Source organism: Myotis daubentonii, chromosome 6 (genome assembly GCF_963259705.1).
Source record: "Myotis daubentonii chromosome 6, mMyoDau2.1, whole genome shotgun sequence".
Classification (NCBI taxonomy): Eukaryota; Metazoa; Chordata; class Mammalia; order Chiroptera; family Vespertilionidae; genus Myotis; species Myotis daubentonii.
Window position 1 is genome coordinate 34,553,258 of NC_081845.1, and position 16,071 is coordinate 34,569,328.

At 37.1% G+C, this 16,071-nt stretch overlaps 1 protein-coding gene across 8 annotated transcripts in view; it reads left to right on the forward strand.

The window, feature by feature from the left end:
* The window catches only part of HS3ST5 (heparan sulfate-glucosamine 3-sulfotransferase 5), a 253,186-nt gene that overhangs the window by 80,640 nt on the left and 156,475 nt on the right, over nucleotides 1-16,071 (forward strand). For 7 of the 8 annotated variants that reach the window (XM_059700647.1, XM_059700649.1, XM_059700644.1 and 4 more), the window contains exon 2: nucleotides 13,578-13,765. The gene's annotated coding sequence lies outside the window, so the exon portion shown is untranslated. Of the gene's footprint in view, nucleotides 1-13,030; nucleotides 13,185-13,577; nucleotides 13,766-16,071 lie in introns of those variants that run through there. The other variant, XM_059700652.1, reaches the window with a different exon arrangement.

The following is a 16,071-nucleotide window of genomic DNA, read 5'->3' on the forward strand; positions in this document are numbered from 1 at the left end:
AATTAGCTTCTTGAAAGAAGAGATCTTGTCTGGTTTTCCTTGTTAGTTTATCCCTACAGCCTAATGCAGTGCCTTGCCATACAGCAGGCATTTAGTATTTGCCGAATGAATGAACCATCAACCAAATGACGTAGTGCACAGCAATCTGGTGACCATACACTCTTCTCTTAGACTGTCTGGTACATATCTGAATTTTTCTAGATGAATCTTGAAAAACTAACAAAACTTTCTGTGGCAAACTTAGTACTTGTTTCTTATTTAGAGACACACAGTATTTATAGCAATCCTTCATAATATTATATGCTAATCAAAGATTATTTGCTCTCCCATTTTCAACTATTTGCTGTCTGTCTAGTTCCAAAAAAGATCACAATCTATATGAATAAATACTTGGTGTATCCCATAGTGAATATTTCATATATTATTATTTACTAATAAAACAAGTCAGGGCTTTCAAATTCAGTTAGAAAAATAATTTTACTGTTGACCTCAATATCAAAAACTAAAATTAAAGTTTCTTACTCTGCTCAGTGTTATTCATGCTCCCATAGACTGAGCTATACAGTATACAGAATAGGAAAAAAATGCATCTGTTAACTAAAGGGTAGAAATGCAAACGTAGATGTAGGAGTGTCCAAGGGCCCTGGGAGAACTGAGTAATGACTAGAAAAGTGCTTAACCCCAAGGAGTTTCTTTATTTTTAACTATCAAACTCTTAAGCATGAGACAGTGGCTCCTTTTCAAAATATGTCCTGATATGTTGGTATCGCCAAATGTGTGGATTATAAACTGTTTGTAGGAACTCTGGTGCTTTCTTGAAAGTCACATTTCTGTCAATTACCCTTGTTTCTCAGATAGACTCAGACCTCAAGTTAATTTTCTACTTTTCTGTTGTTAGAAATATCACCCGAGGATATTTTTTCCATTGATTTTTAGAGAGAGTGGAAAGGAGTTAGAGGAGAAGAGAGGAAAGAAGAGGATAGAGAGAGACATGGATTGGTTGGCTCTCGCATGCTCCCATACAGGGCTGGGAACGAACCTGCAAGCCGGGCACATGACCTTGACCCCAGACCCTTTCATCTGAGGGATGACACACTACCCACTACCACTGAGCCATACCAGCCAGGGCAAATTTTCTACTCTTCTTAAGCTTAGCTCTCATTCTTGGTTTATCTTTGTCTCTCATTTCTTATAAAGGTACACTAACGAACAAGTAGAAAATAGTCTTATCTAGTGGTGGCCATTGAGTAAACTCTCTCACTGCTTGAGTGGCTGGTACCACCCATTCAAATAGACACCACTGCAAAATTACAGAGCACTTTCCCTGTGATCCCTTGTGTTAAATTCATGAAGACTGAGGAACTACTGTGCAGCAACAAGACTAAGAACAGTAGAGGGTGGGTTAACCACAGAAGGGTACTTACAAAGATGAGAAATAATAACCCAAAGTGAATTACCAATTTCACGACGAAGGCAAAGGAAACAAAATTAAGGAAGAGATATATGAAAATGGCTTTATTTTAGTTAGGAGCTCTGATTAAAAGAAAAGAACATTAAAAAAGCATAAATTACACAAACACCTGTTTAATTTATTATGATTTTTATTTCCTTTACCACAGTGAATGAAACCAGGTCATGGTAGAAGATTAAGGTTTACTTTTTAATTTAAAGCTATTGTTGGTTTTTTGTTATTTTTCTTTTTCATTTTGCTTGGGGTTTTCATCTGTATGAATAAGACAACAGTTTCTCTTTGAAGGTGCTCCTGGTATGTGAGTAGAACAGAACACACAACCTATGTTCTTTTCAGTGACTACTAATTGGTAAATAATGCCCAGCCTTACATTCAGAAGGTATAAAGTCTAAACAAACCAGCCAGTATAAAACGTGTTACTGGGTGGGAAGATGGCTTTCCCAGGACTCTTAAGTCAACAGGAGGAGGAAAGTTTGTTCCTTTATCTCTTAACAGAAGCTCTGCTGTATAAATGCTGCTTAAGCTATCATGAAAGCCACTTTTAATTTCCCTTAGCTTCAGTTACTGGCAGACAGACTATTTTATTGTCTACTAAAGCTGACATAAGTAGAAGAGCAAATTGTAGTAGGTCTGCTTTGAACATTGTTGTTGAAGCCCTCTTGGTTATACTTTAATGTTTGCAATATGTGCATATAGTGCTCAATGGATTACAAATCTTGGCTATGACTATTCTCACGTTAGATCCTCACAAAATACACTGTGACTTGAGCAGAGATGAAATCTGACAAATTGCAAAACTTCTGTGGCTCAGGCCACACCTGCAAATGTTCAATAATTCCCTTGGGTAATTAAGTTCCCTTTACCAGGAATCATGGACATAATTCAATGCTGGACAAGCACTCTTCCTACAAAATAATATCAAGACACTAGAGGCTTGATGCACGAAAATCATGCAAGGAGCTCAGCCCTCGCAGCCCTGGCTTCGTCCAGAGGGTCGTTTGGCTGTCCGGTCTAATTAGCATATTACCCTTTTATTATTGTAGATTTTATTAACAGAGAATAGAATACAGCACACATACCAGCATACAGACTGCTGGACGCTGGTGATAGCCAATGAGAATTCCCAGGCTAGGTCACTTTGTAAAATTCCTTCTTCTATTTTCTAAATTCCTACATACAAGGCCTGAAGGTGTATGCTGCTACATGACAGGGTGGGACAAAAGTAGGTTTACAGTTGTTTGTATGGAAAATAAAACAATAATTAATAAATAATACTACAGGAATACACTGTGTTTTGCATACTCACAACTCTAAACCTTCTTTTGCCCACCCCCATATATAAGCAGCCGCTTCTAGGGGGTCATGAGACTTGACTGAAATATCTTGCCTGGGCCCTTTCCACAAAACTTTGGGTTTTATATTAGTACAAAGCACACACTAAATCTGGCTGTAGCATAACTAACCTGGTTTGGACATCACATGTATGCAGCTTTCCTTCCCAATGTATGTGCATAACGATTGACTAGCATGTGTGTGGCTTTCACTGCTGCTCGTACCAGGTTTGCCTTCATGTGCCTTGGAATCAAGGCCCCTCTTGCTGATTGCTCTGTGCCAGGGCAATCTATCAGGTGCCCTTGCTTCCCAGCGGTCCAGGGCTCCCCATGATGAACCTTGAAACTGTGCTTCAGTGTCCTTGCAGGACTATCTGTTCTCTCAGCGTGTGGCTGTCCCCACACCAGCCCTCCAAACCACATCTGCGCAGTTACCCTGTTGTCATCTCTCCTCCTCACCTGTGGAGCTCCAGTGAGGCGATCTGTGCTAGCAGGCCGGCTGCATACCAAGACATTGTTGTTGATGATGATCCTGACTTGCCATTTAATGTTGAGCATTATTCACAAGTCCATGAGAAGAACCAGGTGGATTTTTTTAATCCATGCCTGTTTCAAAGCTATGGGCTAGGTCACACCTTACTTTCCATTCTCTCTCAACCCTCATTTTTTAAAGACAGAAGCATGATGCTGTCTTGGTTGTGTTCTAATTTTTAGAAAAGCACATTTATCTTCTTAATCTAATTTTATTCTTATAGGCATTCCTTGTAACCTTGGGCAAGATGCTGCCGACATAGCACCAGCTATCAGTTTTGTATTGTAATTTCAAACCCTAGATTTCCAGTGCCTTTTCTGTACAGTTCGCCTCAGCTCCTTCAGGCTGAACAGTATCTGAAACCTACCCGTCACCTTGTGACTCACTGGTCCTATTGCTGGTGACAACGAGAATTCTGTCGGGCCATGGTCAATTCCAGTGCAGTAACCCCATGTTTTCACATTTCACAACTGAAAATAATATGTGACGTTACTTTGATCATGGGTATACCTCTGCTGTCTTCTCCTCAAAGTAATTTAGGATAGTAATGGAGCAGCATATAAGGGAACCGTTCAAATATTTAATTTGAAGAGTCCGCATAAGTGGCCACTTCATTTGTTGAGTTTCTAGCGTTGGGTTGTGCTCCACCTTGGTAAGCTCCTCAAGGAGCATAGTTTCTCTGGCTTTAATAAAAGCAGCAGACTGTAAAGAACACAAAGAGCTGTCTCTGTCAATTGGCAGCTGCTCACCCAGTTAGCCACTGCTTCTGACTGGAGCACAGCTTGGGGGTACAGGCCAAATGTTACATGGAGCGTAGGCCAAACTGAATTTTCGTGAAGAAAATACTGTGCACCAGCATTTCAACTAACATGTATGTCTGAACGATGTGCCAGGCATTTTAATATTTACTGCCTTCTTAGTCCTGAGAACAACCTATGAATATATATTATTTTCTCCGTGGTATAAATCAACTTGGGATGGTTTAGTAACTGTCTAATTATGCATCTAATAAGTGATATGGGAACTGAATATCACTGTATATCTACATGTTCTTCCCACTCTGTGACACCACTCCATAGTAAACTTTTTGTGCAAGATCATCACTGACAGAGGCTGTGACCCACAGAAGCTAGTCTCAGAAAGGTGGTATTATTATTTTTTTAAGTAATTAATTAATTAACTCCAGTTCTCCACCTGCATTTTTCAAATCATGTAAAAGAGAATTGAAACAACAAAACCTGCAGGACCCTTTGGTAAGATCCGTCCTTTTCTATCCCTAACAGCCTCCCTTTCCCTAGTCCTCTTAGTTTAAACAAAAGGCTCCCTCATCCCTGACCTTGTGCAGATTTTCTGTCTTTTAAAAAGGGCACTATTCCTCTAATCTTACCCTTTAACTTTTCTACCCATAATTCAGTTCTCCCTCATTCTCAACATTTTTATTCAGCATCAAAAAGCCCAATGCACCCATAAAACAATAGGAGGACCCTTCCAGGAGCGTGTTGGAGGCAGAGTAGGGGATGACTCGAGTGGACAAAGCCCAGTACCATTTTCAGCAAGCAGTGGCATAAGACAAAGCTGGAAGTACTCACATATTAACAGCTTTTCAACACCAACAAAAGAGCATCCATAGGAAGGACCTTTTGTAACAAATCTACCACTTGCTTTAAAAAATAAGAATCATGCTATGCTACTCAATTCCAATTAAGTCTTAGCATCCCTGCTGATGCTTGCCTCAAAACTCCTCATGATAACTAATGCGTTATACTTCTAGGATGAATTTGTCCAGCTCCAGATAGAATATCTTCTCTAGTTCTCCTACTTGTCTATGGCCAAATATTTTTAACTAAGATTAGAGAGAGTGTCATTTTAAGTGTGGCTGTAAGGTCTCCAATGTGAATTGTCACATTAAAAAGCGAAAGCTCAGTTCTGAAGATTACAAGTCTATATCAGTTAGATATTTCAAGAAAAGGCTGGATAACAAACAACCACAAAGTCTCAGCAGCAGGCAGTAGTAACCATATATCTAGCTCACAGGTCTGTGGATCTTTGGGGTTGGCTGATCTAGGCTGGGTGGCTTTAATTATCTCAGCTGTGTGCTCATATGGCTGGGGGCCAGCTGGGGATTAAGCTTGGCTGCACAAACTTCTGTTCTACATATCTCCCATCCTCTTCCTGTCTGGGTAAATTCTCAAGACAATAGCAGAAGTGATGGAGAGCAAACTCAATAGTTCAAGCACTGCTCAAGCCTTAGTCACATCATGCTCTCTAATGTTTCACTGACCAAAACAAGTCAGATGATGAAACTCAAAGGGAGGAGGGAAAGGCACTTAACAATGGGCATGGATTCTGGAAGAGGTAAAGCCACAGAGATATTGATAAAGTCTACTACAGCCATTGACCTATTTTTCTTAAGTATCATCCTATGAAAAGTTAGATATTGTTCATTCTGGTAGTGTCAGCTGTAGATGCATGCCCCTTTCATTCATTCATTTGTTCTTTCATTCCTCCATTTATTCATTCGCTCATTCTTTCAATGCAATCAGAAGAAAAAATTAATTTAAATAGGGTACTCATTATATATCTTTCTAAGGCATTCACTTTAACCGACTTTTGGGGGGAAATTGTTGTGATGATACAATGAATCTTGGATCTTGTCATGCCACTCACTGTGCAGCAACTCCTGTCCTTGTTCTAGGAGTTCTCTATTACATACCCCCTTGCAATCTTTCCAACCTAGTTTAATTGGCAACATTTCAACATGCCGTTTCAAAATCTCATATGGAGAGCTATCACTGAGCTCCAAAGTCTGGCAACAAAATGGTTGCTTTTGCAAAATCAATATAGTAAAGGAATATTACCTGATATCTTATTACTAGGTGGATAGATTTCCACATTATGACTTTTTCTAATAAGAGCCCAGGATCTTTCATGATAGAATATTTGAATGGAAAGTTGTCTTTCCCAGGGCTTATCTGCTTTTTAAAAAATTAAAAAAAAAAACAACACCACAAAACTCTGGGTGGTTGTATATGCATAATAAAAGTAGATAAAAGGGAGAATATTATTTTAGAAGTAGTAGAAGGAATAACAGAAGCAGAGAATGGAGAAAAGGGCAGGGAGGGACATTGACAGGGTCTATTATTGACCTGATTAAGGCTATCACTGCCTAAAGGAAAGTTTGGACTTGTCCACACCAAACTGTCCAAACAAGGTTTATCAAAGAGGGTAATTTTAGAAAGCAAATATTAACTGCATAAATTGAAGATAAGGGTCCCGGCAGGAATATAGAGAGATGTTTTCTTTGTAGTCTAAGAAAATCTGATGTTTCTTCAAATATTTAGGCATAGCTTACAGAATGGAAAGTGGTTTATTTGAAATCCTGTGAATTACCTCGTGATTTCTTTTCTCTGTTTTAATCCTGTTCTGGTTATTGCAAGCCTTGTCAGTGGTGATTCATGGCTTTGATTGTGGAACCCACGGTTATAAAACCACTTTGGACAAATGCCCGCATGCTTCCTTGTTCCTCTGATGACGGGGCAGGGCCCAGTGATGGCACGTGGAATAACACTTCCAGGGAACCCAGAGCACCTCTGGCTTTCAACGCCTGTGTAATCAATACTTTCCTCCCACTGGCAGAGTTTATGTAGTTTGGGGTGATATAGTAGGGAAAACAGGATTCTCAGCTCTGAGATGCTGATTTCACATGATATTACTGAAAACTACAGTTATGCTCCATGTTTTCATCCCAGACACTTTAGGAAATGACTATAATTACATAGAGAAGAGAGTCCAGATTACATGGTGGGCTTTTTTACTATTTAAATTACAAAAGTATATTTGTGCTTCTACTCCAGTTTTTCATGAGGACTTAAATCAGAACAGCAATATAAGTATCATTTCAATCATTCCAAATAATACTTTTCATCACCAGCGGACGTCCATGAGACATCTCCTCTCCCCACTACCACATCTGACATTCTTGCTTTTAACACTGAAAGATTTTGGGTCATTTCCTTTCATCAAGATATTTTCAGATGGGAATTTAAAATAAATTGAAAAGAGTCAAGCAGTAGTAAACTAGTGGCAAATTAATACTTTATGAATGAAAGAAAGGCAACTGTCACAGGATGAACATTGTGAGGTCAAAAGCCTCCCCTCCCCGAGGTCAGGAAGTGGGCAGGGGCTTTCATCAGAGTGAAAGAAGGGGGAGGTTGGCACCAGAAACATCATCTTTAACTCGGGCACGGAGCATGGTCCTGTGAAAAGGAACAGGCTCCACTGAACTACTCCTAAAGTCACTTGGTAAAGAATTAAAAGTTGCTGATGGAATTGAGAGAAAGGGTGTGTGTGTGTGTGTGTGTGTGTGTGTGTGTGTGTGTGTGTGTCTGTGTGTAAAAGCTTAAGAATTGAGCTTAAACTGAAATCAATGAATAAGCTGTGTGGTTGCAAATTATCTTAAGAATCTTTATATGCCCAGGGCTTCGAACAAAAAGGCACACCATAAATATTTACTGGATGAATAATGAATGAACGTTATCTCATGAAACAAATTTGAGTGACTACGGGTTTACCTTTTTATGGATAGTAAGCCCCTTCGAACTAAAAAATGATCTTAGGATTAGGCAGACTTTCAGAAACAGCCGTTAGCATTCTGTCCCTGCTGCCATACCTCAAAGGTCAGAAGGCCTACCAACTGCAGAAACAGAGGCCAGAGCTAAATGCAGGGAACAAAATAAGGCCACAGTTCTCATCTCCTAGTTCCAAACCCTAACTTTAGCCTCTTACCTGTGGCCGGAGCAGAGAAGTGCCAAAGAGAGGAGATGGAGCTCCAATCTTAACTTGCTTATTACTTATGCTGTACATCCCTCCCTCCCAACGAAACCCTATTCCAGTTTCAAGATTCGTGCCAGAGATACTCAGGATCTTCCTTCAGCAAAGCAAAAGCCAAACATATTTTCCTAGAAAAGACCGTTCCCAACCATCAGATAAACACAAGGCTACATTTAGGACATGGGAGAATTTCACTCATTCAATAAGTATGATTTGTGTAAATAGATTTGTCTCCTTTATAATTAGACCAACCCTCAACACTTTTATAGCAATGAACTTTATTTCCACTATCATGATTATCATTTTACAGTTGCTAAAATATGTTGAAAGCAGAGGAATAGTGAAAAGCTTATAATTCTCAAATTCTATATGTAAATAGCACCTCATAACATTTTTATTAAATGTTGATGAGTAGACAGATACAATACTGCCCTTAGAAAGCTTATATGTTGGCGGTGCTTATATTTTGTTTCTCTGCTGCTCTTCCCTCTTCCTACCCTCCCTGTTAATTAATAATTTATCTGATTTGCATGCAGGGTATCACTGTTCTCATTTTAGTTGAAAATCAGGACCTCCCTAATGTAGAAAACTACCATCAGACTAGAAATGAGAGTCCAGATTAATAAACAAACATTGGTGCGGGGGGGGGGGGGGGGAAGGGAAGGGAAGGGAAGGGAAGGGAAGGGAAGGGAAGGGAAGGGAAGGGAAGGGAAGGGAAGGGAAGGGAAGGGACTTTTCCTATAAATTCCAGAATCATAGACCCTAGGCACCAAAGGTGCTAGGAGGACATATAGTCAGTGATTCTCAACTCAGGCTGCATGTTCTCATACCTGGGTAACTTCTGAGGCTCCAACTCCACACTAATTAAACCAGCATCTTGGATGTGGGCCTGGGCATGGGCAGTTTTTAAAACCCAGGTATATTCTAAAGTACAGCCAAGGTTTAAAGACTCCTGATTTGGTCCTACCTCTTTTCATATGGATAGACAAACTAAAAACTATTTAGTGAGAAAATATTTCTCTCAGGCCATTGGAAAGCCTGGGTTTTGCTATGGGCATGTTTTTTCAGGTCTTTACAAAAACTGATCATTAAAACATGAATTTCTCTATTCTTTGTATTATGGTGATAATTAGTACAAATCATACACAATTTACATAACACCCACTTATAAACATAGACACACAATTCAACTATCTAATTAGGTAACTAAGTCCTTATTGGAGACTTGTCATAGTTTGAAAATTTGTGTAAATGAATATAGTTCTCTTTATAATTCATAGCATATCTTTGTACTTAATGAGGTTTTTTCTTAGTTAAATCTTTATTCCCAACTACTTTAAACTGTATTTTATTTTATTTTGATTAATAAGAGTTGAAGGTAGGAGCTATCCCTTCAACATTCTATCCACAGTAGAATGTTTGGCTCGCCAAGGATGCTTAAGGCATGATGATGATCACTACATACAAAATTTTGCGTGAGTGCGAAAGAGAAAAATGTTTCTAGCTTTTATCTACTATCGTTTTCATTTATTTCTGGCACTGGCAAGACAGAAGATTTGCATTACTTCTGAGCACGGGCATGATGCATTTAGATACACTTTCCATCTCTCCACAAGATAAAATATATGCCACATAACAATCGGTACTGCAATTTTATGCTGAATTGAAATATTTTAGACTTTGATGGGTTCAACAGACATACACATACAGAACAGATAGATGTCAAAGAATGGGAAATGTTTAACTATCTCTATCTTCCACACTGTTAACAATGGGCCCATGTTATCAATGCTGTTTTCTCAGAATGTTTCTCAGGAAATGAGTTACACATACTTTATATGATGACTTTAATAATAGGTCTACCGATGCTAAAATGATATGAGATAGTTTCTTGATTCATATAAAATGACAAGTTATAAATATGTTTCAAAAACTCTTCACAACAATCAAACACTAACTTATTTTGGGTGAAAGGCAAGGTCAACTATCCTGAGAACTGTAGGAAATTCATACATTAATTTATACTACTGCATAGCATTATGTTTACTTTTTTTCAATCTATATGACATAAAAATTTATGAAGCATTATTCCTTCTGTTAATGTTATCAAGGGAAAGTTCAAAGAGTCCAAACTAAACAAAAGATATTAGTACTGGACTGTTATGAAAATTGCTCCAAACTGGGGCTAGGTAAAGTGGCATCTAACCCATAGGTCGCTACTCAACCACTGAGCCATGCTGGCTAGGCCATGCTCTTAACTTTAAAAATCAATTTTTAAATAAATACAAAAGGTTTGAACTGTATTTACAGAACATAAGTCAATTTTATTAAAAAGAGGCAAACACAATCTTGTCAATAGATTCAAATATTAACAAACAAAATGGAAAAGATTGGCAAGTAAAATATACACCTGAAAATCATTTTTCCCCTTATACAGAAAAGAAGCATGAATAGAGACACAGCATAATAATCTGGCCTCCACCATGCAGTCAAGCTTATTTTTTACTTATATTAAAGGGAACAAAGTAAACAGTCCTACTTCAGGCTATTCCTTGGAGCTTAAGTACTGGGGGGGGGGGGGGAGAAATAATGACTGTACCCTGGTGGGATTTCTTATTTTGCTTGAAAAGCAGTTGAAGATTAAATCACAAATCACTAGTTGTCTAAAATACCTTTTAAAACTCTAATTATAAAATAGCTTACCCTCTGATTTTTAATACAACTATTAATGGTCATTCTTGAAATGCATTTCCTGTAGTGGGGTTCCTTTTTTTCATTTCTTTCCTTTCCTTTTCTTTATCTTTTTAAATTTTAGAAACTTCCTAACAGATTAAATACCCTGAGAAAACTAAGACACATTTATAATGGAACAACAGGTCTATAGAAACCCAGTTTCAATGATCTCTTCTATAAATATGCCTTAGGCAAACGTCAGCTACTTTTTAAGTAAAAGGTTAAACCTGCTCAAGACGTTTATTCAGGCACAAAATTTGTATTGTCTACTCTTACATGGCCTGGCCTCTCTTCCTTCTAGATTCCTTCAATCATAATTCTCCCATTCTCCAGCTTGGGAAACATCTGGCTACAGTAACACAGTCCGAAGGGGCTGTGAAACGTATCCCTGTGCCCTCCAGGTTTGCCCAGTGCTCTCACAGTCCCACTGCTTCATTGCTTTTAGGCTCCCAGCGTATGTTCTTATTTTAGGCTACTCTAAGAAATACTTCTTTTATTTTGGGTAATGTCAGTATATAGCATAGGCTAAAACTCCATGCCTGCCTTTGACTTTCTGAAGTTCTTATCACCCCTTTCAGGTAACTATCCAATAACTAGGGATTAGTTTGTACTTGGGGTAACTATTTTTCAAAATAATCAGTTTCTACTCAAAAAATGTCAACTGTTAATGATTTAAAGTATTGAATTTTTGCTTATATGTTTCAAAGAGAAAAGATTTCTAAAGTGAAATATAAAATATTTGCAAATAGGACAGTAAAAACACAAACACTGTTTGTTTGTCCTCATAACTCAAGGCCTATCTGAAAATTCTTCATGTCATGCAGAACAGCTCCTGTATAACTAAGTGCAAATTCTATAGAATTGTGGTCATAAACAAGTTTCCTATTTTTAACTTCCATTTTTTGACAGCATAATAATATATTTCCCCTCGTTTATTTAACCTTATAGGTAAGTGATAACTTACTCTATTGTGAGAGAGAATGAACTTCCGCCTTCAAAAACAAACCAAACTAGAAATGTCAGTATCAGTACAATTGAGTGCCTTTTGGACCCCTACTACGTACATAGCATCCTGCTACAGGGTACAAAGAAATATGATATTTCTTTGCCTTCGGTGGACTTATAAGTAATTCAGAAAATAAAGTATACAGGAAAAATAAAAATACAAAATGGTTTATGTTCAAGAGTTGTTAAAAGGGAATTATACATTCATTTAACAAATATTTATTGAATGCCCACTATGTGGTAAGCATTCTGCTATTTAAAAAATGAGGGATGCCTGCTCAGCATGGCTCAGTGGTTGAGCATCAACCTATGAACCAGGAGGTCACAGTTCCATTCTGGTTAGGGCACAGGCCCGGATTGCAGGCTCGATCCCCAGTGTGGGGCATGCAGGAAGCAGCTGATCAATGATTCTCTCTCATCATTGACGTTTCTATTTCTTTCCATCTCCCTTTCTCTCTGAAATCAATAGAAATATATTTTAAATGAAGGTACTTAAAAAGAGAAGTAGTTGGAGGGAGGTAAAAGGGGTGAGTGGGGGACATCTGTAACACTCTCAATAATAAAATATGTTTTTAAAAAGAGAGAGAAATGGTCACTTTATTCTAGGGAAATGAGCCTGGAAAGGTAGGTAGGGAATAGGGCCCGATCATGACAAAAAGGTAGACTTAAGAACAAAGAGAAGTAGAAATGAATGAAATAGGAGATACACAATAAAAATAAATAAATAAATTACAAAGATTTTTTTGGTTGCCGGTTACAGAAATACCAACCCAAACAGGACTACTCATGTAACCCCATTCTGGTCCATAAACTATAAGAAGAAAGGAACACTGGGAGAGTGGACATTTGATTTCCTTTTCTTTTTTGTGAGACATATCAAAAAAGAAGAAAGTTGAGAATATTTTTTAGGCAGCCAAGCAGTAGGGTAGTCCATAAAAACCTGTTGTTTCACAGTGTACTCTGTGCTTGTATGTGTATGACATTTGCTGTTTTGTGTTTGAATTTGTATTTATCTGTATGTGTTGCTTCTTCTACCATTTAGGAGAATATTTGCATGACTGATCACCAATTTTAAAAATAGGTATTTTATTCTTTTTTTCCATTAGCCAAGTCTGCTTAACATCTTCAGCAAAGATGCTAGAATTTCGGTTTCTCTGAGTAAGCAACATATTGACTAGAAAGGATATTATTTTCATTTGTGTCTGATTACTTTGGCAAGCCTTACCCATGTGAAAGAAAATATAGCAAAAGTAGCTGATGATTCCATGGGGATTTAGGAAAGGTATTATGTTTTATCTTTTTATGGGGCATGATAGTCTCCTGTAAGAATATATTTCCAAGAGATCTCATCAACCTTGACTTAGGAATTCAGCACCAAAATGTAGCACCTGCATATCAAAAATAAAATTAGTAATTACATCGCTGGATGCAATGTTTGGGGGAAAAATAGTCAATTAAAGCAATATGAATTCAACCTGAATCTTGTGCAGGCAGCAGCATCTGTAATTCTGACTTCACAATGACATGAAATTTTAAATGACAACTGCTAAATCAGGCAGCAGCAAGCCCAGGCCAAGTTTAAATTTAGTAACACTGCTCGTTTACTGAAAATAACCTCTACAACAGAGACTCTGAATTTCAGGTAACCAACTACTTGTTTTTCTGTTCTGTTCAGAGATAACCAGGTGCCCAGAGGCGTCAGCATTGTCTTCCCTTCTCAATGGCATTTCTGGTGTCCACCTAAGGAGTCTCCTTCTCCAGCCTTGAAACATTCGGAAATTAAACAGAGGACACACTTCATATCTTCTTGAAAATTTCCACCATATATGTTCAGAACTTTCTGAATAAGCATAGGATTTTAAGGTAAGTGATGTTTGGAAGTGACTCACATTCTTATGTAACGCTTAGTTACATCAAAAGTAATATTTAATGTATGTTAATAAAATACACAAAAGTGAAAGTTATGAGCTATAAGAAAATAGCTAGCTATGTATAGTTCCATGACAAAAGAGGGAAATAAAATACAAAGTTTAAAAGTTGTTATATGTCATGTACATGTATATACAAGCAAGGCACAGTGGTGATCTTGGTATCTGATCATTGGTTTTGAACAAAGTAGTTATACTATTTTGGTCCTCAAATTTAAATGTGCATAAGAGTCACATGGGGGTAGGGGGAGGCCCTTAACATGCTGACTCCTGGGCACATTTCACAGAGAGATTCACCAGGTCTGGGAGGTAGCCCAGCAATCTGCATTTTTACAGTTACCCACCCCCACATGATCCTGAGGAGGGTGGGTCTGGAGCTTGTGAGAAACAATGAGTTATATTAAATGGGGTTCTATGTTGTTTCTTTCAGTCACAAGAATAAATAAGAAAGGAGTGCTTTTAGCACAGAGGGGCTAAATGAGTGCTTCCTTTATGACCCCTTCAAATTGAATTCTTACTTTTAAAGGTTCACTACAATGAGCTCATTCCCAGGTGTCCCCATTTCTCTCTCAGAGTGACAGTCCTGCCACTGCTCTCTTCTTGTTTCTCTGTTCTCTGTAATGTTGTGATTTATGCAGATGTTTATGGCTATTGATCAAATTCCAAGAAATAACTACACGGTGAAAATAATGAGTTCTTGCCAGGGTTGGCTAAGCATTTCTACATTTTTGAGGGGTTTTTTCCTTTGCATATTGAAAACTCAGCCATAGATTTTAAAGAACAGATCTGCTTAATACATAGTTAGCTACTCTTCCTTTGCAGATAAAAACTTATAAATCAGGTGGTATATTTATAACAGGCTATAGGAACATTTATTGAGTATCACACATTTGTATTTCTGTTTTCTATATCTCATTTAGCACCTCTGTTTTTATTATTTTCAATTTTAAGTTTATAAAATGTTTGCTTTTTTTAATTCCAGTTAAAGAAGTGATTAGTAGGGACATATTCATATCTTAAATTGCGATGATTCCTTACAACTACAATATGATATTATTTTTATAATAAAAAGTAAAGTTTTTAATTAAACTCTTTTGATTGAATATCTGGCTTATAGACATTTTCTTCTCTCTCCTTATCAGTCTTGTTCATACTGTGTAGAATTTTTTGTTCATAAAATATCAAAAGGTAAAAGTAAACCCTTAATTAAAAATAAGTATATTCTTATAGTTCCAGTTAGCTACACATATTAGCTATTCTACAATTTAAAATAAATTAATATAGTCATATGCATAAAATAAGAGAGCACTTTTTCAAGTAATCAAAATTAGAGATTTACATAATTGGGTCAACTATAATAATAAATTTTCACATATATTTGTTGTCAGAATTGTTCTTAATAGTAAGATTGCCATCCCTGATAATAAACCCTAAAATATGTACTACACAATATCATAAAATCCTCAAGTATGTAGTACACAAGTGTGTGATTCAATTAAGTTTCCAAATTAGACTTAAATTAGTAAAAATCTGTATTATTTCAATGTCAGGAAAAACATAGAAGCTTCTGTTCTGTTCTTTCTTTTTTGCTTTTGCTTTTTTTAGTAATCAGTAGATCATCTTCCATGTCATTAATTAAGAAAGGAAAACAGAAAATGTAGGTGTATTTCAGTCTGGGCCAGCTTTTTCTGGAAACCTGATATTGAGGGGGAAATAGGGTTAAAAGTAAGATGCAGCTTCTGAACAGTAGAGCCATCTGGGACCATTCAGTAGGGAGAACAGAGATTTAAATATGTAAGAACCTCTAGGGAGTATTAGTGTTATTATGAAACTATAATAATGACATTTGTGAGATAGCCTAAAAGATTAAAATGTGTTTATTATTCTCAATTTAAGAAGCTGGGAAGTAATTAAAATTTATGTACAAAAAGTATAATTATTGACATGGGAAATGCTCATAATATACTGTATATGAAAACAAGTTATAAAACCATTTTTAAAATGCTACAGAAGCACAGGAAGAAAAATTGAAGGAATAAACACCAAATTATTATTAATGGTTATGCTCCATTGATTAAACTATGGTTGATTTTTATTAGTGTTAAGAGTTTATAAAACTTTCTCTAAAGTATGTATGTATGATTATTATTTTGTTAATCCTCACTTTGGAGGATTTTTTTCCATTGATTTTAGAGAGAATGGAAGGAAGGAGGGAGGAGGCAGGGGGGAGGGGGAGAGAAG